The 23,726-nt window shown below is 44.1% G+C and overlaps 1 protein-coding gene across 4 annotated transcripts in view; it reads left to right on the forward strand.

Annotated features, from left to right (window-relative positions):
* The first annotated feature begins 3,406 nt into the window (after positions 1-3,406).
* The window catches only part of LOC111862705 (sn1-specific diacylglycerol lipase beta), a 71,812-nt gene continuing 51,492 nt past the window's right edge, over positions 3,407-23,726 (forward strand). For 2 of the 4 annotated variants that reach the window (XM_023848342.2, XM_023848350.2), the window contains exon 1: positions 3,407-3,597. The gene's annotated coding sequence lies outside the window, so the exon portion shown is untranslated. Of the gene's footprint in view, positions 3,598-20,740; positions 21,056-23,726 lie in introns of those variants that run through there. The other 2 variants (XM_023848325.2, XM_023848334.2) reach the window with 2 other exon arrangements.

The following is a 23,726-nucleotide window of genomic DNA, read 5'->3' on the forward strand; positions in this document are numbered from 1 at the left end:
CCTACCGCTGCTATTTTGTGGTACTGAATTCCAACAAAATGAATGAGTCATAGAAATACAAGTATACGTTCTCAGGGTCTTGATTATTTATGCGTGGCGGAAGAGGCTCTTATTCAAAATATGCAGTGTGGATACTGTGTAGCACTTCCTGTATAAAAACTGATTCATTAATTTACATTAGTAAGCCTATACATGTTTATTGAGCTCGTAGGTAGCGCAGTCTACATTCTCAGACTAAGGACGAAATCGCGTATGAAGAACTGATGTACAGCTTGACGCTGATCTTACGTGCCAGCTTGGAAGTAGACGGAAGCCATTAATTAACATTTATTTATTTTGTACGTGATCGAAATTTAAATTTGCGTTTACATCATTCACGGAAGAAAAAAAGTAAATCTATCCATGTAACAGACCGTGAAGGCCCATAGGGTTGTGAGACGTCGAGGCTCCCACATTTTCTCTAGACAATCGGCACACAAATTGTAAGGTTGTCAACCTTACGCTCCGGACTCCTTCGACGTTCTCCGAGGATCGACTTCCATCCACATAAATTAAAACTGAGTGTCTCGTGTTCCCAGCTCCGCAGCCACCTTCACGCACACTGCTTCTGTCCCGACAGCTGAAGCAATTCAGTAAACCAGTCACAGATGGACGGGCTGAAGGTTGAAGGTGCGGTGTCAGACTAAATTTACATATTCAAGGGCCGAGTCTAAGTAACATTTAAGCCGAAGCTCTGTTCCAAGGGCTTGGAAAGCAAGAATTATCAGTGTTTTAATTTGTTCTTGGCGCTACACATCTGGCATTGCATAACGTTCTGTAATTGAGCGATGACGCGGCAGCGCGCTTTGATTTATTTATGTTCACTTTGCAGTTCATTCAACGACGCTGTCAGTAACTCAGACCGCCTCTGTAGTCTAGTGGTTAGAGTTCCTAACTACATGTCCAGAGGTCCCGGGTTCGATTCCCGGCGCTCTCAGTTTTTCTGAGAAGTATTGGGTCTGCACCGGAGTCCACTCAGCCTCGTGAGAATAATTGAGGAGCTACTTGAATGGAAAAGTAGCGGCTCCGGTCTAGAAACCGAGATTAACTGCCGTGGGGATTCGTTGCGCTGACCAAGCCACACCCTCTATCCGCTGAAGCTGGCACTAACTTCGCCGATAAGCAGCGGCCGCTCGGTTGGTATAGTTCACTTGCGGATAAAGACACGGAGTTTGTTTTTGTCAGTAACTCAGACTCTAAAGTTCGCGCCATAGCTCAAGCGGTTAGTTGCTGACTTCCCACCGCGGCGGCCTGGGTTCGATGCCGGGTCTGGTCAAGTGGGCTTTGTGGTGCACAAAGTGGCGCTGGGGCAGGTTTTCTCCGGGTACTTCGGTTTCCCCTGCCAATCTTCATTCCACCAATTGCTCCACAATCACCCTCACCTATCATCTGGGGCTGGTACAATAGGCCAGAAGTGGCCGCAGTACAAGGGACTTAGTCCCAACCCACTAGCAATAAATGAAAACAGTTTGAAATGGGATTGTTATGAGAGAAGTGAAATATACTCGTATCTCCTAGTGACCACAGGAGCGCTAGAGAAACAGTATCACGTTTGAAGAAGAAGACTGTAACCCACATAAAAAGGAAAGTTATTGCGAATGCGAAGCAACATGTAATAATAGCACCGCAGTCATTCTCTCCTGCGGTGTGTAAGTTATAAAACGAAACACAAGGCCACAAGAAATATACGTGTATGTTGTACCGTGTTATTACACTATCCGGGGTTAAACTTGCGAAATAAGTGTACACTTGCTCATACTAAGAATGTTTTTGTATGTAATTACACAGCTCCTTAATGTCCTAAATAGGACTGCTTTATTCTCGCAGATCAATTTGCGTCCACCAACTGTGCAGTGGAATCTAGCGCAGAAATTCTATCCGCGAGTCTCATACTGTTGTCTGGTAACTAACTGCATGGAGCTGAGTCTACGAGAAGCCGCCAATCGCTCAGCTACTCAAGAATTTCCCAGCATTTTATGAAACCCGAAGGTTCATTACCGTGTTCACAAGAGCCTTCCACTTGTCCCTATCCTGAGCCAGATCGATCCAGTCCATACCACCCCATCCTGTCTCTCTAAGGTATATTTTAATATTATCTACCAACCTAAGGCTTGATCTTCCTAGTGGTCCCTTTCCTCCTGGCTTTCCCACCAGTATCCGATATGCATTCCTCTTCTCCCAATTCGTGCTGCATGCCCTGTCCATCTCATCCTCCTTGACTTGAGCATTCTGATTACACTTGCAGAAGAGTACGAGTTATGAAGCTCCTCATTATGCACTTTTCTCCAACCTCCTGTCACTTCGTCCCTCTTTGGTCCAAATGTTCTCCACCCTGTTCTCAAACACCCTCAGTCTATGTTCTTCCTTAATGTCAGAGACCAAGTTTCACACCCACACAGAACAATAGCTAATTCGAATTCAAGTTCATCTTAATTTCCTTCTGAATCATATTTTGGCTTGTTGCTGTCGTTCCCAAATGTTTTAACTGTGCTTCATTTTCGGAGGATCTGTTAGCTATCTTTGTGCTATAATTTTGCCCTGCATTCTGTTGACGAAACGTAAACATGTAATTACACGTAGTTTTCTGTGTTTGCCTCTAGATCAACCTTCTTACTTGCGTCAAATAGGGCTTTCGTGTTTTTATGGCATTTCTGCTGTCTGCTAAAGGTAAAGAACCTGTGATTAACTAATTAACACTACGCCATGAAGGAGTATGGGAGAGTGGATGTATAGATCCACACTTTCTCGACCTCGGCACTAACTGGAGGTGAGTGGTCAGCTTCACGCTCCGGCCGCTTTACCCCCGGAGGAAAGGGCTCCTGGTACCCATTAGATATGAGGTTGGGTGAACCCCAGAGCCGGTCTGGACGGCACGGAGAAGTGAAAATTCTTGCCCCCCACCGGGACTCGAACTCCGACCCCTCGGTCTTCTAGCCCGTAGCCAGTCGCTATACCAGTTACGCTATCCCTGCTTTTCTGTTGTCTGGTACTGGTATAGAAACTGACTCTCAGGCTGTAGCTGGGTATTGGCACACGAATTATAGAAAATGGCCGCGTCTCGAATTGTAGTGTGATAGGCAATAACACGTAAAAGGTAAACAGTGGCCGGGTCTCCAATAAAGTCCCGGTGTTGGCACTACAACACTTCTAAAAGCCATGTCTCGAAATTTAGCCACATAGACTGCCAGCAAAGAATTTGTAAATTGTTGCTGGGTCGTAACTACGTAGTAACCACATACTAGCAAAGAAACTGTAATCAGTGTCCAGATTAGTATCAGTCGTGAAGTCGAGGGCCGAGCCAGAAAACTACATTATGAGCGTGAAAGTGCAACAATCGTGTGGCGCAGCAAGCAGCATGGAGGGGATTGTTTGATGCGCGACTGGCAGTGAAGATGAGTCAGTCTGGTTTGCGCGGCCAGAGCTGTGAGTTATGAAGTGCTTGTGTGAGTGCATGTCATGACAAAAGCAGGTGTTCTCTTTGTTAAAATTGTACTGGATATTGCCTCTGCATAACATGTTTGTGGTTCAGCGGCCTGAATGCTGAAGGATCCGTGAAAGGTAGGTAACTTATGAGATCCGGGTTGAATAGCAAACTGTGTATTCTTCTTTAACGATGTTTGTGGGACAAACCTAAAGGGGCGGAAGTTAACCGTGAAGTTCCCGTAAGTGCCGTTCGTTTAATGTCCCATCCCCCACATTTTTAACAGCAGAACAACAGGAAGTTAGTCCCTACAGTTTCGCACGTGATATGACCACGGTTTGAGCATTTTAGTGTCATTACGACAGAGATTTGTGATTTGTGATAAAGAGCCCTCCACAATGTAGAAAAGTATTTATAACAAACGTTGGCGCAATGAGAACAGGGTTTTCTACCCGCACGTCATGTTTATGTCCATTTCACGTCAGTTGTGACGGAATTGAAGCTTGGAATGTAGAGTGTTTAACGCGACCCGATTTTCAGGATATTGGACGCTTGGTAAGTCAACTGCTTCATTACTTAAGGACGCTATATAAATTGCTGAAGTCAGAGACTTCGATAATATTTTGGGTATCGTATGAACTGCCGAACTTCGGAGCGCAGTGCTGTATTACAGGCATACTTTTACACCACGTTCATGAAGGTGTATAACGGCTATGGAGATAAAGCTCCATGCATTTAAGAACTGTGCACGACAAGGAAACGAATAGTCTGCATTACGTTTCAGCCGTTTTAACCCGATACCCATTAGGATAACAGGATGGCCATAGAGTGGATCGAAACACTGCGATGTTGAACAGAAAGATTCTTATCGCTGTAACTCCTGTGTTACGTAACATCAAATCGAAGTTCGTTAGTATTCTTAAAAATAGGACTGTGATCATGGCGCGAACAAATGTATACATAATATTCGTATATATAAAGTGCAGGTCTAATTAATGTCTGTAACTTTTATGAGAAACGTTAATCAGCATGGTGTATGTTTACCGAAATATAAAGGAAAGCAATATTTTATTGTATGCAGACAGCCATAAGCCTAGCTGGAGCGTGGCTGCCTCTGGAGGAATGCATCTGTATATGTAATCATGAACGTTGAAGTCGATGAAGCAAGAAAAATCTTGAGTAACTCCTTTATAAAACTGTATGTCCGCTGTTGTTACCAGGTTTACTAACAAAAGATGTGACTTGTAAAATGTTCCTTCCGTCAGTTGACACGAATGAGTCTGATGACGTCACTCTTATGGACAGTTTACTACTAGATATTAAAACACCACTGCACTGACTGTAAAAGTCAGTACTCGCTGCCAATTTCAGTGAAAGTGAGTTATTATTACCCACTTTCACCAGGGAACGTTCGTGATTGATTACTCTAGTGACTGCTAATAACGACGCGGAACTTCACTGCTTGTGTGGGCCTTGACAAAAGGCAGCATGTTATCACGTGCGTTTTATTTTATGCAAGAAAAGTAATTAATACATTCCAGTGTTAGGATGAATAACCGAAATGGAGTAGCTACAACGTAAAATATTGTGTGCAGAATGTATTATGTAATATTTCGTTATGACTCTTCGAAACTATTGGAAATCACTTTGGCGGGTTTGATCATTGACAACCGTAAAAATCCCCTGTGTAGCTCCACGGCTTTTGCATCACCTTGTGGAGTTTCATACTGGATTAGTTCATCATCTTCAGAGTATTAGTCTCTTTATTGTCTAGTGGTCAGGGTTCCTGCTTACAGATCCAGGGGACCCGGGCTCGATTCACGGCGCGACCAGATTTTCTGACAAGTAGGGGGTCTGGAACGGGGTCCATTCAGCCTCATGAGGATAATTGAGGAGCTACTTCAAGGAAATAGCGGCTCCTGTCTAGAAAACCGAGATTAACGGCCTTGGGGATTCGTTGCGCTCTATCCGCTAAATTTAGCCCTAACTACCCAAGCAACCGCCTCTTGTCGGCGAAGTTAGTGCCAACTGTAGCGGATAGAGGGTGTGTCATGGTCAGCGCAACGGATCCACACGGCCGTTAATCTCGGTTTTCTAGACAGGAGCCGCTATTTCCTTGAAGTAGCTCCTCAATTATCCTCATGAGGCTGAATGGACCCCGTTCCAGGCCCACTACTTCTCAGAAAATCTGGTGGCACCGGGGATCGAACCCTGTACCTCTGGATTTGTAGCCAGGAACTCTGACCACTAGACCACAGAGGCGGCCCATTATCTTGTTGAAGCATTCTAAACTCGCGTGTCTCTGGAGGTAAAGTTCCTGACTAGTCATGTGTTCAAACTCCATATCCACATCGCGACCCGAACGCTGCCTAAACGTGTGCCTTCACAAACAAATTCTCAGGATTTATAAGTTGTAATCGTACAGTACTCGGCAACGGAGACGAAACTTCTGATTGCATGGTAACAACTTTAAACCTCGAGACAGTTCTTACATTACTTCAACGCTTCTGAGACGGATGCTGTGGGGTCAAACGAACAAAGCGATCTGGACTAGATTTGACACACTGACGTCCGTCATTTATTTCGAGGTCACACGACAAGAACCTCTAAAGTCACACACATACACACACACTGTATTATTTTCTTTTATTGCTAGTGGGGTGGGACTGAGTCCCTTGCACTGCGGCCACTTCTGGCCTATTGTACCAGCCCCACATGATAGGTGAGGGTGATTGTGGAGCAATTGGTGGAATGAAGATTGGCAGGGGAAACCGAAGTACTCGGAAAAAACCTGTCCCAGCGCCACTTTGTCCACCACAAATCCCACTTGACCAGACCCGGAATCGAACCCAGGCCGCCGCTGTGGAAAGGCAGCGACTAACCGCTTGAGCTATGGCGCGGCCAAGTCACACACTGTAAGGTCTAACTGAATTAATGGGGACATTGTTCCAGGTGTGGTAATGTCTGGTACCCAGAGTACAGGACAGAATACTAACCGGCAGACTTACCGTTTTATCGTATAACAGTTCACCTTCTCAGCAGTAACAGAAACAAAACATATTCATGACGAAATTAAGTTCAAATTAGATTAAGGAAAAGATTGATACAATTTATTGTACAGTACTAATTTGCCAGCCTCATTTCCAAAACCTACAATGTTACATAATATTCTGTGGGAGAGGAGCATAGATTTAGGATGTTAGAGAAGAGAGTACTTAGGAGAACACTTGGACCTGAGAGGGATGTAGCCAGTAGCGGATAAATACTTAGCAATTAGTGTTTTTAACGTAGAAATGTTAAGTTGACTGGACATGTGCCTCGCAAGTTGGAAGCAAGACATCTTCTTCATGCAAAAACCGCTTTCCAGAAGGATACTGTATCTCTAGTTAGGTACTCAGGCCCCTAAGTAATACAGTCCTTAGTGACGCTGCATCTCCTGCTCGAACGTTGAAGGTTGTCTGTGTTCCATTTAGAGAGATCATAGCCCTCTTTGGTTATGGAACCAGTCTGTTGTGCTGGGGCAGCCGTCTGTTTCGAAGCCGCGGATACGTATAAAAAAAAACTCCGTGGCTTTAGTCTGCCAGCGAACTATACCGACCGAGCGGATAGTGGGTGTCGCGTGGTCAGCGCAACGAATCCCCACGGCCGTTAATTTCGTTTTTCCATTCAAGTAGCTCCTCAGTTATCCTCACGAGGCTGAGTGGGCCCAGTTCCAGACCCACTACTTCTCAGAAAATCTGATGGCGCCGGGAATCGAACCCTGGACCTCTGGAACTGTCGCCAGGAACTCTGACCACTAGATCACAGAGGCGGTCCGCGTATACGTATCTCGGCTCGGAAACCAGCTATCTTGACTGAAGCATTTCGTGGTTTTCCTGAATGCCTCCAGAAGGATGCCGGGATAATGTCCTAAATTCCGCCAGAGCTGTTTCCTTCCAGTGTTTTACAATTTACTGTTCCCTAAAAATTCTGTCGTTCGACGCTGTGTAATGTGAGCTGTTTAAATCGTCATTAAATAAGCAATGAATGGAGAAACAGTACATCATAACACATGAACATCCATTCGGGATTCGAACTTGCGAAAGCATTGCTTAGGCGGTTTCACACTGCGCTGTCTGCACATTTCTCAAGCCTCTGCCATTTGTTACAGTATGACGCAAAATGTGTTGCGGTCTGCTGCATGTGGTGTACTGCTCGCCATTAAACGTCGTAATCGCTGACCTATTTGATCGCGAAGCGTGTCGGGGCTCTTTTTTGGGTAGTGGAATGGGTTTTACATTGTGGCATCACTCAACAAAAACACCAAACTGCATAAACGACGTAATACCAGTTCTCAAGATGATTTATCCTGCCCACATTCGATTTAATTTTTTTTTTTTTGAGATAGATTCATACAATCTGTCCAATTAAGGACAATGAGCACTGGATTTAAAAATGGAGAAAATTTTGTCTAAAAAATTTCATTCGTGTTAAAACATGTTGATACTGGGCTTGTTCAAAGCGCTCAGAAATAATAAATCCCAAAATTAGAATGAAATTTCGTAACACCTTAAATCTGGTCATTCGGTGTATTTCTTTGTAGTATTCATTCGGTTCCTACGTGTAAAAATTGGCACTTAAAAATCGCAGTTTAACGCCGACTGTTATAAAAACAAGCCGGTCACGGTAGCCCAGCGGCCTAAGGCATTAACTGTCTTCGCTTGCTCGGAAGCCGGAATCGTGGTTTCGAATCCCACACAAGGCATGGATGTTTGGTATGTGCATGTGTTTATTCTGCGTTTGTGTTGTCATGTGTTTAGATAGAGGCCTTGCGAGCTGATCACCCGTCCAAGGAGTCCTACCAGTGTAAAATGATCATGAAACTTAAAAAGAATCAGAGACCAGGGCCCAAGGGGACTGTCGAGTCAGTCAAAAAAAAATATAAAAACCATATTTGCTCATGTTAGACCTACAGTAAGTAGACATTATCAATCTATTTCGTCCGTGAGGAGTACAGTAGAGCCCTTACTGTTGACCAGTTTTAATGTGTTGTCAACAAGTTATGCCTATCCTACATTACAGGCTCCTACGCGCCGTAGCTTGGGCCTCACTCAGTTCGTTCAGATTGCATGAAACTGCAGAGCCATTGCTAATCGAAATAATTTGTTCCTTTTCGTGGTTCCAAATTCATTTCCGGGTTTCCTACGGACCGCTAAGCATGAGAAATGCATTGCTGGTGTCTGGCCGTCAACACAACAATAAAAATAAACCAATCGAACTACTCACATTGGTTTATTTGTATTGTTGTGTTGACGGCCAAATTCCACCAATCGTGATATACAACAGGATGAAAACAGTGAAGATGAGGAATGCACTCTCTTTTTGTGGTTATCTTTGTGTTCAAATTCCGTATCCATATCTGAACTCTAAAAATATTATGCAAATTATCGTATCGAACTCCGTACAGAAGTCCTACGTCATTGGTTCTAAGGTCAGACCGATTTAATGACGCTGCATAGCATGTGTAGCATTGAACCAGATAGGAAGACGTTTAGGAATGGTAAACAGTTAAACATTCGGAAAGAGATTACAGCGGACGCTCGATTAATATGCCGCACACCGGCATGCGTCAAGACATGTAACAGTCAAGACACGATGGCTGCGACATGACGCAAAGAAATGAGTACAGTTGAAAACCGCCGCACACCGGTCTGAGTCATGATGCTGACGTCAGCTTCATGCTGCAGACACGTACAGCAAGACTCGGCATGTTCCTTTTCTGTGCGTCAAGACTCAGACATCAGTACTCAAGGAACAGCGCCAGTGTACTTTATCGGCATGATGTCATGTCTTCAACTAGAGAAGATGTGATAGGATGCAGACACGTGCTACTTCGGTGTGCGGACTCGAGTCTCAATCACGAATGAAGCAAGACTGCATCTTTTGTCTCATGTCTTGATGCTTGTCTTGACGCAGTTGGTGTGAGGCCGCCCTTACGGTAGCATCGATTAAAGATTCGCCTCTCTTTTGGGGTCCTGTCGTTTCTACACGTATTAACGATGTGTTTTCGATATCAAGTGGCCGCCAGTTTCGGCCAATCCGGGCGCACTTAAGTGAACTTCGCAATCTCAGACCGTTTTATGAGGTTTCTGAGTACACCTGGGGGCACACGGTAGCGTAGTTGGTTGAGGCACTATACTAAAAGCCGGAAGGTCGGGGGATCGAATCCCGATGAGGTGGATTTTTTAATCCTTCCAGCCCCACTATGGCCCTGGGGTCGACTCAGCCTCTAACAGAAATGAGTACCAGGAATATTCTTGGGTTGTAAAGGGCGGCCAGCGCGTAAGGCTGACAACCTTACCGCCATCTATAAGCGGATTGTCTAGAAAATGTGGGAGCCTCAACATCTCACAACCCTATGGGCCTTCACTGCCTGTTACAAGGATACCTATACTCTACTTTTTCTTAATGAACTCTTGTATTTGTAAGATCTGCCTTACAACTTGCTGAAGTCACGTACAAAACACTCACTCGCGATATTTGCTAGCCCAGCCGAGATTCGAACCAACTGTCTACAAAGCATTGGGTTTGAGGTGCTCATGGCGTTGACTGTTAAGGGTGCAGTCTTCTGCAATATAACGCCGTGTAGTCCGGTAGAAATCGACCGATATTTCGAATGACCATGCTTCCTCCACATTCAGGGTGGAAGACTAAGCCAAGCAACAAATAGGCGAAATAGGCGGCAGGTGGTTCTCCGAAACATCAGTGGACTTCTGTCGGACTACACAGTATTGCATTCCAGAAGACTGGACTCTTTGTGGTGTAAAGTACGTATAATTTAAGTGACTTCCTTCCATTGTCGTCTCTGAAGTTATAAATTGAATGGTTTCACTTGGAAGTTCTGTTGTTGTAATGTTAATTTAAATTACTATTTATAATTATTTCGGCCGACTTTGCCGCCCCCCTATCCAGTGGGTACGGGGGGCTTTTCTCCCGGGCGTAAAGCGACAACGGCGTGAAGTTGACCACTCACTTATATCTAGTGCCAAGGTCAAGCAAGGTGGAGCTATTCCTCCACTCCCTTATATGTCTTCATGACGTGGCGATTAACTGGTTGAGCACAAGGACTTCACTTTTATTTATAATTGTTTGGTAATTAAATATTTTTATTGCTCATCTGAGTTCAGTCTTTGATTGGAATAATTTAAAGGCTTGGTCAAGAATTGATTACAACCCGGACAAACACTCAACGATATGCGTGCACTATCAGTGTGACCTTCAGCCCGAATGAAGTTAAAATCAAAATCGCAAGCCTCGCGAACTTTGCTACGTTCTCCCGTGTTTGGCAGCTCACCCTACAGATTCTCCAAACCCAACTCTCGGCCCCAGGCCATGTACATGGGTTCGAATCCAGCTAAAGGCACAGATGCTTGGGTTCTTTTATCAAGTTTTGCAGTCAGGGATAACAGATTGTTAACTTCTGCATAGCATCCAGACCGGCTCTGTGGCCCTCGCAGCCTCGTACCCAAAGGATAATGAAGGTCTCCTGAAGGAAAAGCGGCTGGGCTTCAAGCTGACAATCTCACCATCTGTGAGCCAATTGCCTAGAAGATGTGTGAGCCTCGACGTCTCACAGCCCTATGGTCCTCCACGCCTGTTACAGAGATAGCTTCACCTTTTTTTTTTTCTTTTCGCCTATCGATATACAAGTATTTAAAGTTTTAATTATTTCTTGATGTTATATTTTATATAAGACGTTGTGCCTCCAGTCATTAAATGCTGCTTGTATTAATTGTAAATGTGTTACTTTTCTCAGTTCATAATGCCAACATTTATTTGAATTAATGGAATTATTATTATTATTAAATTTATATAAATTGCATTTTTTGTTCTGTTTGTGTGTGTTTTATTTCGTTTTCTTTACTCCTATTCACTTTGTAATTGGGCTGTCGGATAATAAGCTAGAATGTACATAAAGAAAATTGAATCGAATTTTATGCCCTAAGGGACGAAATGAATTAATAACCTGAAAATAATGAAAATTAGAGATGGAATCATTAAGAAATAAGACGACGATTTTGAAAAAAAACTGACAATGTACAGGAGAAAAGAGCGTATAAAATGAATGGAAAGGACCATCTATTACGTCTTTGCGAATCTGGAATTCTGAAACATAGAACTTTTATAAACCAACAGAATTGAAAGGCACAGGACGGCCTCCACGACCACTGGGTGATCAATCTTCAAACCGACACAGTGCTTGAAGCTGAAAATGGCTGTTTCCATATACCAACACGCTGACATCTAGCGTGGTGACTATATCGTTAGCACTCAGGCATGCTATTCGAGAAATCCCGTGTTTGAAACTTGACTCGGATATCGAGTGCCATGACGGGGGGATTTTAAGGCGTTTACTCATTCCGTCCATAGAAATGTGGGAATGGTACCCCCAAAAATGCCACAAGACCGTCTCCTCTCAGATCTTTTTCAATTTAGCTTCACCAGTCTTCCAATCTTTCTACGATATATAGCATGTTTATTGTTTAAAACTACTGTCTTGTCCTCGTCCATCATCCGAGTTTGCTGAAACCACTACGTTTCCGAAATCTGTTACGCAGAACAAAAACAAACTCTGTGGCCTGTATTCCGCAAGCGAACTATACCGACCGACCGACCGCCGCTTGTCGACGAAGTTAGTGCCAGCTGTAGCGGATAGAGGGTGTCACGTGGTCAGGGCAACGGATCCCCACGGCCGTTAATTACGGTTTTCTAGACCGGAGCCGCTATTTCCTTGAAATAGCTCCTCAGTTATCCTCACGAGGCTGAGTGGACACCGCTCCAAACCCACTGCTTCTCAGAAAATCTGGTAGCGCCGTGAATCGAAACCGGAGCTCTGTATCTGTAGCCAGAAGTCTGACCACTAGACCACAGAGGCAGTCGCTCTCGGATATAAATGTCATATGTAAAGAGAGAGAGAGAGAACACTGAGTATTTATGTCAGTCCGACTGGTTTCATTTTATTGCTGCCCCTGATAATGGCAGTGACACGCATTTCCATTGGGCCCCAGGCTCTCTGTCTGCCAAGAAGGGAAGTAGGGATAACGTCTGCCCGACTTTAATTAACAGTCCTGGATAAGTGAAAGCAGACGCTTTGCACGTGTCATTTTGTTGGATCTGTGTGCACGTCAGTTTCACGACCCGGCCGCTTTACCCCAAGCGAAAGAACCTCCTGTACCCATTGAATAGGAGGCTGGGTGGGCCACAGAGCCGGTCTGGACGCTATGGAGAAGAGAATAATTTGTCCCTGCCGGGAATAAAACCCCGGCCTTGCAGCCCGTAGTCAGTAGCTGTACCTTCTGTGGCATATTTAAGAGCCGAACTAACTTAGCAGATCTGTTAAAATCGATATTAGGTTCTGTAATCTCTTTTGTGTGTATCCTGACGAAGGTCCGTTGTTTCCGTTTCCGTTTCAGCTCGTCTCGATATTATTACTCGATATTCTGTTATTGATGAAACATGAAGAGGTAATTAATTTGGCATCTTGATGTGGAAATACCTCAGGGACGTATGTATATAAGGCGGCTGCAAGTTAAGCCTGTGATTCACACGCCGGCCTTACAAAAAGAATGTCTGTAACTACCGATGGTACATCCAGTACTATTGGTAAGGTTTTAGGTTTTGTAACAGTGTTTGCAACACTGTCGGACATCCACTGCTAGGCCTCCATTGTATTGCACACGCGGAGACTGTATGCCAAGGCCGGCCCGAAGGAACTGAATTATATAATGCTAAATTGTAGCGGAAATAGTAAGTTAATTATATCGTTACACAAGCTTTAAAGAAACTGCAATTGCAGTCTCCACTGAGTGAGGTTAATTCGATATGCAAAGGATTATTATTATGGCTCTACAGCCCTTTGTTGGGCCTTGGACGCTTTTCAGTTTTTTGATCCTATGCACAATCGGTAGAACTCCTTGAACGGTGAATCAGCCCGTTGCAAGGTCTCTACCTACACACAGAACAACACAAATAGAATAAATACACACATTACAGACATCCATACCTTGAGTGGGATTCGAACCCACGATCCCAGAGTCCGAGTGAGCGAAGACAGTTCATGCCTAAGACCACGCGGCCATTGCGTTCGGCATGCAAAAGGTTACTCATGTATAAAAATGTTCGTTCGCTAAGCGGAAGTTGTTTGCTTAAAAGTTTAGTTGAGTGTGTGGATTCAGTTCGCATGTTTTTAACCAACGGGCAACTAATAGTTCTAAAAGTATGTCATGTTGGATGTATCAGTAGATACTGGTTTCCACGAATGTTTCTGTACATATGAATAATATGAATACCAAATTACAAGACGTTGGGAAAACTATTGACATTGCGTGTACGAAAGCAAACGATTTCGTAATCAGTCTCAAAATATTTAAACGTGATATGGAATATTAAAATGGATCTTAGGGAGATAGAATGAGATGGTATGGATTGAATTCATCTGGCTCAGGATACGGACCAGTGGAGGGCTCTCGTGATCACGGTAATGAACCTTCGGGTTCCGTAAAATGCTGGGAAATTCTTGAGTAGCTGCAGATTTGGCTTCTCCTCAAGTAGGGCTCAGCTCCGTACGTAAGTAAATAACTAAGTAATGGAAATAACCGTTTTAAGTACTTTTTCACCCAAAATAAACGTAATGTTGATCTCAAAACCAACGAAAATCCATATATGGAAAAATGATCAAAACAGTTTTCCAATATCATAGAAGCAAATGTTGCCATTCATGTATTTTTTTTTTAATTCGCTTAGTGGGCGGTGGAGTCCAACTGGGTCCACTCGGCACGGGGGCCACTGATTGGCCTGCCATTCATGTAACTTGAATTTGTATGGGGAATGCGGCTGTGGCTACTCTGTCACCTCTTTCCTCTGCTTATTCACGTGAATCATTCTTTTCCACTGCGAACCTTGTAAAACCGGATGTGGGAGGCACACTGCCCGATGCGATCAGTGTCGCTTGCATTGCTCTAAGAACAGCGAAATACACGCTGATACAACACATTTGGCAACCATGTTGTAGCAGTAAAATCGTCTCTATACCGCTGTGGAAATCTGTTACTCTGTTTCTGCAAAATGTGTTTCTTTTCTCGAAACTATTTTACTTCAGTATAATTTAAAGAATGTTAATCTTCGACCGCCTCTGTGGTCTAGTTGTCAGAGTTCCAGAGGTCCTGGGTTCGATTCCCGGCGCTACCAGATTTTCTGAGAAGTAGTGGGTCTGGAACGGGGTCCACTCAACCTCGTGATGATAACTGAGGAGCTATTTCAAGGAAATAGCGGCTCCGGTCTAGAAAACCGAAATTAATGACCGTGGGGTTTCGTTGCGCTGACCACGCGACACCCTCTATCCCCTACAGTTAGCACTAACTTCGCTGACAAGCGGCGGTCGCTCGGTCGGTATAGTCGCTCGCGTACTCAAGCCACGGAATTTGTTTTGTTTTTTGTTATATATAACTTCAGGTTTACTGAAATACTCATTAATGTGAATGAATTAATTGCTCATTTTTTATTAAAACTGTTTAATTTCCCGTTAGACATCCACACCAGGGTTACTTTATCGTTGTTGACAGTACAGTTTACATATAACTGTTGGGATAATTGTAATTGGCTCTTCTATACTTCAGTGAACGTCTATCCTCATATTCATTCCTTCTACGTTCTTTTTTCTTTTTTTGCCTCGTCCGTTCCCCAAGCATACTTCCTTCACCCTCTGTGCTTTCGCGGCATTTTGGAAGCAATGCTGTCATTTCTGCTCACAACGACCTTGGTTGTATGGTAAGGAATGGTAAAGAAATTTGGCATGATTTACGCCATGTACATCAGTGAAATGAACGTTGCCGTTGCCTGAAACGAGCTACAACAATATATATTCCATATTTGATGAACTATTTTAGCTCCATACTATAGCTCTGAAAGGCAGACAGATTATCGTCTCCTGAAATTGTTAGGCCATTGTACTCATATTCACTACCATGACTGCGCTTAGCAATATTTCCTTCTTTTTTTTTTTCCTTCCATTTATCGCACTCGAGGTCTCATCATGTGATTATTCTTCAAGTATTCTCACAATGTTTGTTTGCCATATCACGTGGTCTGAGTAAAAACGAGAACATAATTACACCTTCTGTTATATCTAGTAACAATAGGCTTAGGGCCACGCCATAGCTCAAGCGGTTAGTCGCTGGTTTCCCACCGCGGCGGCTCGGGTTCGATCCCGGGTCTGGTCAAGTGGGATTTGTGGTGGACAAAGTGGCGCTGGTACAGGTTTTTCTCCGAGTACTTCAGTTTCCCCTTCCAATCTTCATTCCACCAGTTGCTCCACAATCACCCTCACCTATCATCTGGGGCTGGTACCATAGGCCAGAAGTTGCCGCAGTGCAAGGGACTTAGTGCCACCCCACTAGCAATAAAGAAAATAATAGGACTATGTATCTAATTTAAGCATGACAATTTAGTCCTTCACTTTATTTCATTCAATTTGACCATACTATTCCTTGTTTACATTGTGAAAATTGTTTGCAATGCCTAAATTCAAATCAGAGAACCGAAATATACAATGTCTGTTTACTTCCGTGGCTGGACGCGCGGAGTATTCAGTACGCCAAACGCCACCTTTCCTCCACACAGAATTACCGGGGTTTTGGATTTTTTCCATCGTACGGAATTTTAGGTAATAAAGGACAGGACGTTTCGGAAACTCGATCTGTTTCCGTCTTCAGGTGAGTAGGTGTCTTCCTTTCTCACCTGAAGACGGAGACAGGTCCAGTTTCCGAAACGCCGTGTCCTCTATTACCTAAAATTCCGGACGATGGAAAAAGTCAAAAACCCCGGTAATTCTTTGTGTCATCCACCGTCGTCAGAACCCTTTGGAATCTTTCCTCCAGTCGCGTTTCCTGGTGACACCTACCCCAGACGACTGTCAAAGAGGCACTGAAGGAATACAGAAAGGGCAATTGATGCCAGGCACATAACATCGCTGTCGCATTAGAATTAGTAAAAATGTTATGCTGTATATACCTGTGCGCTCGCTTAAACATTAATGAGCCATTGTTTTTCCCTGCCGACCTTGTAAAATGAGACGTGAGAAACAGACTGTCTGATGGGACATGTGCTGCTTGCACAGCGCTAAAATCAAAGAAATATGCAACTGAGTATTGTCACGTATGAGGTGTTTGGCGTGACGAATAATAATGGGTTCAGGATTAGATGACTAGACTTAGTGGACTCATAAGTCGTAACTACAAGTAATTATACCACTCTAAAGATTACTCTAACTATAGGACGTCGTAACTACAATTAATTATACCACTCTAAAGATTACTGCATTTATGACACATAAAATAAAGTCTTCAGCGTCTGCGTGCTTAGTCGTTTCTTGGTAACGAAACTCATCTAGTTAACACTTCAACTATTGAATCTTCCAATACTGACGAATGCACTGCCTTCTATAAATGAGGACCTAATAGGGATCACCTCCTTCAAGGGTTCCATTGCTGTGTTTTCCGAACGCGTTACCTCGGAATCTATGTATTAATTAATTCGGGGCAAAGCTTTGGTTCCTCCAAGCGTGTTCGTTGCCGCGAAACCCGTTTTAACAATCTATTGTCTAGCAATGATCATATTCACTTTTGCTATTATGCCGGCTTGTAAGGCCGCGCCATAGCTCAAGCGGTTAGTCGCTGGCTTCCCACCGCGGCGGCCCGGGTTCGATCCCGCGTCTGGTCAAGTGGGATTTGTGGTGGACAAAGTGGCGTTGGGGCAGGTTTTCTCCGAATACTTCGGTTTCCCCTGCCAATCTTCATTCCACCAATTGCTCCACAATCACCCTCACCTATCATTTAGGGCTGGTACAATAGGCCAGAAGTGGCCGCAGTACAAGGGACTTAGCCCCACCCCACTAACAATAAAAAATGCCGGATTTTAGGGAGTGTTTACCTAGCCTTTATCTAACAAATTATTAGTTCTTCATAGTATATATGTATATAACACTATGGTACAAGCCGGGGGTCACGGGTTCGATTCCCGATGTGGTGATTGGATTTTTCAATTGACCTAATCCTTCAAGCCTCACTATGGCCCTGGGGTCGACTTTGCCTCTAATAGAAATGAGTACCAGGAATCTTCCTGGGTGATAAAGGGCAGCCGGCGCGTAAGGCTGACAACCTCACCGCCATCTGTGAGCCGATTGTCTAGAGAATGTGGAAGCCTCGACGAATCAGAACCCTATGGGCCGCCACGGCATCTTACGAGGATAGCTTTACCTTTTTACATATGTGTGTGTTGTTCTAATACTTTTTATATCTACTTAAAATTGTTTGTATCATTGTTATAGTATGTTGCATTGTTGCAGCCTCACTAAAAATATATTCGTCCTTCCATTAATTTTGAATTTCTAAGTAAAATTGTCTGTATCATTGTTTGCAGTTTGTAATGTCTTTTGCTACTTACAATATTCTGTTTATATGAAAATCTTCTCGGGCGATCAGCTGTGTTTCAGAGATTTCCTCTACCACCACCATCAGAATTGATGTTGGGTTCCTTATCCAACGAATCACTAATTGACGTCGTTTCGTGGAACAAATTAATTTCGATTAATGTGGGGGGATGACTGTGGTCATGAACTGAAACAAGCTGACTCCTTTAATGACAGAAGTCCAGATAGGAAAGAGAGCCATGCTAGGCTGGATGACCACAGATGAGCCACAAGGGACATACGGGCTGGTTCCTTGTGTTTCCTATTGGTATTGTTGGGTTTGAGTCTCTAAAACAAGTCAGCTCTTCCGTCAGAGCTGGCGTCAGATTGTACCCATGTTCTGTTACGAATGCTCCAAAAGGTCTGCCTGTTTCTCCGATGTAACTGCCACATTCACAGAGAATGCTATGCACATATTAGCTCCTCTGCTGGGCATCTCTAACAGGCCCAGTTTTCATCTGTGTCCCACGGAGTTTATGTTTAGTTTTAAAAATATTCGTAACATTTAAGCGGTTTTCATTGCGTTTCCATCTGGATTCCTATCATCAAAGAGGAAATTGGCGAGTTCCAGCTTCTTCCAAGGGAATGTCCCAACTCTGGGGTCCACAGGACAAATCTATGTATGTATAATTCGTACACGTATGTTTTTATTTTACAGTTACAGGTTATTGGCTTAACTATTATAAGCTTCTAATTGCATGTAGGGAATTTTATTTGCTTGAATTGAATCCCCTGCAATTGTTTGATTCAGGTGTGTACTATTGTCATCTTATCAAAGCATTATCTCCAGAAATTGATTACTATGTGTTATAACATGTTTAGTTGTACTTTTCTGAACTTGACTCATCGAGTTCACTTTCAATTTGAAGGTTGTCCCTAGTTTTACGGGCTTCGCACGGTTACAGGCGCAGTGTCCCGTGTCCCGTGTCCCATGTATGTGGCTGAGTTCTGAACTCCCTCAGGTGAGTTCTGTCTCGCTTGGTGTACGTATCCATATTTCGTGTTATTTACGGTGTCCAAAGATAATGACCAACTTCATCATTCGTAACCAGTAGAGTTGGATCTTCGTCTGAGGTCGGTGAGAAAGTCCATTCTCCAAAATGGCGTTTGAAGTAAACATTAGGACGATGGATAATGTTCAGAAAATTGATCACTGAATTGAAGCTGACATTCTACATGCGTTCTGTACAATGTCACATTGCTCATTAATCTTGATGTTTACATGTGGTAGCTACAGACCAATTGTTGACACAACTGACAGACCTACACATTACGCATATCAGACCATGTATACTTGTAAATTCCTGTGCTAACAAACCTAACAAACAGCAAGGTTAGACAGCTTTGGCAGTAATACACAACCCGCAAATGTTGTTTATGCGGCCAACCAATAAAACAAATGTTCTGTCAACACGGTTACATACCCAGTGTTGCTCAGTTTAAATGTCGGCACTATATTGCGCCCCCTTCCACAAGGCGTGTGACTAGATAGGACAGATTAGTTAATAAACACTGCAGCACCACTAACAAAAAATGAAAGAATTTTAGAAAACAAAACCCATACATGTAGAATTTTGAGAGTTACCTGCTTCACCATGGTTCCTTGCTTGGCTTTCATCCGACCCTGAAGATGGAAGCGAGATGTTCCTCCGAAATGTAAGCTAACTTTCAACGGACTTCACGGCATTATATCCCAGAGGAAAGAACTTTTCAAAACCAATTCACTATTATAATAAAATGCTTTATAACAATGAATGCAGCCAAGGAGTGAACAGCACATATAGAACTAACAGTACCAGAAGGACCTGCACTGCGCCTACCACGTGACACCAGAACCAAAGTTCGTATCCTGGGCCTTAGGCGCCATGCAGATTATCTGCCTACTGGAGGAAGGCTGGAGCTAAGCCGAACTATTTTGGAAACAAGTATCAGGAGTTAATTTGTAAAAGGCCCTCTTGATCACGTGCTAAATAGACAGGGGCCTTTCTCTCAGAGCCACCAGGGGTTAGCGGAGCCAGTCTTCTCCCCGACAGGATGGTAGTAGGGCTTGGATAGGAACAAATAAGGAATCCCTGTAACAGGCCGTGGAGGCCCATAGTGTTGTGAGAAGCTGAGGCTCCCACATTTTCTAGACAATCAGCTCACAGGTGGGGCTGAGGTTGTCAGCCTTACGGGCCGGTCGATCTTTACCTCCCAGGAAGATTCCTGGTACTCATTTCTGTTACAGGCTGAGTCTACCCCAGGGCCATAGTGCAGCTGGAAGAATTAGGTCAATTAAAAAAAAAACCTGATCGGCACTCGAACCCGCGACCTTTCGGCTTGTAGCATAATGCCCCAACCAACTACGCTATCACCTATCTAAGTAATTGTATAAAATAATTAGAGTATATAATGTTGTGCTGAGAGTGCATACATTTATTTATTTATCTTAATAGGAAGACAGAACACGACTCACAAGTACGAAGTGACAAGTATGTTAACTATAGTTACAGTTTGTATTTATGAAGATATGTGGGGGGGGGGGAAGTCTTGCGGGGAAGGAGGCAGGCAGACATGTACTTTGATTCATTCCAGCCAAGATAACTCAGCCTGTTTGTTTTCCGTTGTCAATTGCAAACACGGCCACGGTTATTAGTTCCCAGAAGTATTCACTGATTATTTATGAGTTGCCGGACACTGCTTCGCACGTTGTGTAACACTGATCGCGCACTGTTTGAAGAACTTACGATTTTCATGCAGTGCCAGACCAGACAAAGGGGTCGGAGTTCATTCGGGCATTACTGTGTAGTGTTTAACTTGAGCCCGTATAATCTTCTGCGAGTATCTGTAGAAGGGACTGTGTGTCTGCTTTACGATCACGTGTAGGAACCGGCTCTCCACAATGAATCATTACGGTGTAATTGCAGTATCTGTCAACATGTGTAACTGGTAAAACTCAGGGTTTTAACCAAACTGTGCATGATGTCAGTGCAGTTAATCTCATTGGTTGACGTGAGACGAGCCACAGGACAACTGAAGACGTTCTTTGGTGAAACAGAGAGTTGAGTGCGGTGGCATTGGGCACTGCCCACAAATTCTTTCATTAAGCGAAGGTAAGGATCGCCAACTTTTTCTGTCACTGTTAGAAGGGATCATAGTTTTCCATATTGAAAAAAGGACCGCCAGTCAGCAATTCTGAAAATGCAAGTTAGGTATGTGATCTAGAGTCGTGCCATAGCTCAGGCGGTTGGTCGCTGGCTTCCCACCTCCGCGGCATTGGTTCATATGGGATTTGTGGTGGACAAAGTGGCACTGGGGCAGGTTTTCTCCGAGTACTTCGGTTTCCCTTGCCAATTCTCATTTCAGCGACTGCTCCACACTCATCATCTGTCATCTGGGGCTGGTACAATAGGCCAATTAGTTTCCGACATACCAAGTGAATTCGGCCTGACCCCATCCAAGAAAAAGGCGTTAGGTATGTGATCTGACCTTCATGGCAGACATCTATGGTCACTTGAATGTTCTAATTAGCAAACATCAAAGGAAATTCCAACTTTTTAAAGTGAGCTATGAAAACCAATGTTTGGAACTTCCCAATTATTTAATAATCACATTGTTTCATTCGCAGCCTCTGAATAGCAACACGTGTAGCGTATATATATATAAGACGAATATAAACAGCCTCAGCAGTATGTAAGTTTTGAGGTTTTCACGGCGATAACTATGAATAAAGTCGTCTTCTGGGATCTGGCGCCGTATTTTCTTGGTTTTAACCGACGTTTCGGAGGAACATATCGCCTCCATGTTCAGGGTAGTTGAGTTGCGTGCGAATACAGATAGTTGTAGCTGTAGCTATCTGTATTCGCACGCAAGTCAACTACCCTGAAGATGGAGGCGATATGTTCCTCTGAAACGTCGGTTAAAACCAAGAATACGCGGCGCCAGATCCCAGAAGACTACTTTTTTCACAGCCTCAGCAGCAATTTACATATTCGTGGACTGAGATTAAGACGACGCTGTCCAGAACTTATCGACACTTATCTCCTGCAATATATTATACCCATCAATACGTGCACAGTCGGTATAGCGATGGGTTATGAGCTGGACGGCCCAGAGTTCGATTCTGCGCATGGGCAAGATTTCTCTCTTCTCCACAGCTTCCAGACCGGCTGCAGGGCGCCCCCAGCCTCCTGTTCAGTGGGTACCGAGAACAGTTTTCCCGGGAGTAAAGCGACCGGGACGTAAAGCTGACCACTCACCTCCATCTAGTGCAGAGGTAAAGAATGATGGAGCTATACCTCCACTCCCCATACGTATTTATGGCCTTGTGCTATGTCAGTTAAACACAGGGAAAAAGACCTTACCTGTATTATACGAATCAATACTAATGCCGGTCACGGTAGCCGAGCGGTCTGAGGCATGTACTGTCTTCTCAAGCTCGGAAGCTGGGATCGTGGGTTCGAATCCCACACAAGGCATGGATGTTTGGTGTGTGTATGCGTGTTTCTGTGTTTATGTTGTCCTGTGTTTAGGTAGAGGTCTTGCGGCGAGCTGATCACCCGCCCAAGGAGTCCTACCGCCTGTAAAATGATCACGAAACTGAGAAATCAGCCCTAAGCTGCAGAGTGGGAGCGAGAGAGAGAGAGAGAAGTAATACTTTGGTTTCTATAACACGTTTAAAGTGTCTGTTTCCTTTATAGTATAACTCTGTATAAATTGTTTCGAAAGAACTTAACCTCGCTCCAGACTCCGTCGTCTCATGAGCAATTCTTTCCCAAGCCAGATATACGTATATTGTCGTACCTAACATAAGAATGGGTGGCGTTTGTCATATATACCAGGCTCTTGCTCAATTAACTGCACAAAAACAAAATTAGCAGCTTCGTCAGCCATTCGTGCTCGTTATAGAACAGCTGACACTGGGAAACCCCGCGGCAACGCAATTATGAGAAGACTGGCGTGCTCCGTTGTCTGGAAGTTGAGTTTCTCAGTCATTGCGCTAGTTGCGTTGCCGTTTCTTCAATTTGCGCTGTAACCTGTGTTCAAGTCAGGCTAATAACAATCCTCGGAAATCACGTTTGCTTTGCGGTTGCCAGTTTCCTTAGTGTGCCCTCGGCCAATGAGGCGTACGAATAGAAACTACCTGTAGGCAGGACGGATCACAATAAGAATGAACCGCGTCAACCAGCTCAGCTGATAAGCGAGTAAACATATCATAGCTTCGTCCTTCAGCAGTTTCCTGCTTCATTTTCTGCAGTCTATACATGTAAGTGGGTGTGGAGCTGAGAGCTGGCGGAAACCTTCAGAGCCCATCAGACGTCATTTAAATGATCAGGAGCACGAGATTGAAAATATGCGCAAAGCATTTCAGTCAGTGGTCCCCTCAGAGCTCGCCGGACTTCCTAGTGTGCTCCATATGTCAGTTTTTCGAATGAAACTCCGAAAACGGTATATACAATCGAATAAATAACTAGTTAGTTAGTTATTGGAGAGGGTGGGTTTCCCCATGCACTTAGACCAGTATTGGTCCATTGTGCTTCCCTCTATGATATTCTACCACTCTCTATACCCTACCGATATTGGTGCGCACCATCAGTCCCGACCGAGCGAGCGAGTTCGGTCTCTACTGGCTTGGCGCTATCTGTAATGCTTCCCCCATTTATCAGAGGCGTTAGAGACTACTGTTGGGCGGGAAATGTCCTTGAATTTGGCTCAGTGACCTCCTTTGGATATATGAGGTTCTTTTACGTGCCGTAAAGCTACGACACGGGACCCACGGCTTAA

The sequence above is a fragment of the Cryptotermes secundus genome, unplaced genomic scaffold (genome assembly GCF_002891405.2).
Source record: "Cryptotermes secundus unplaced genomic scaffold, Csec_1.0 scaffold1105, whole genome shotgun sequence".
NCBI classification, from domain to species: Eukaryota; Metazoa; Arthropoda; class Insecta; order Blattodea; family Kalotermitidae; genus Cryptotermes; species Cryptotermes secundus.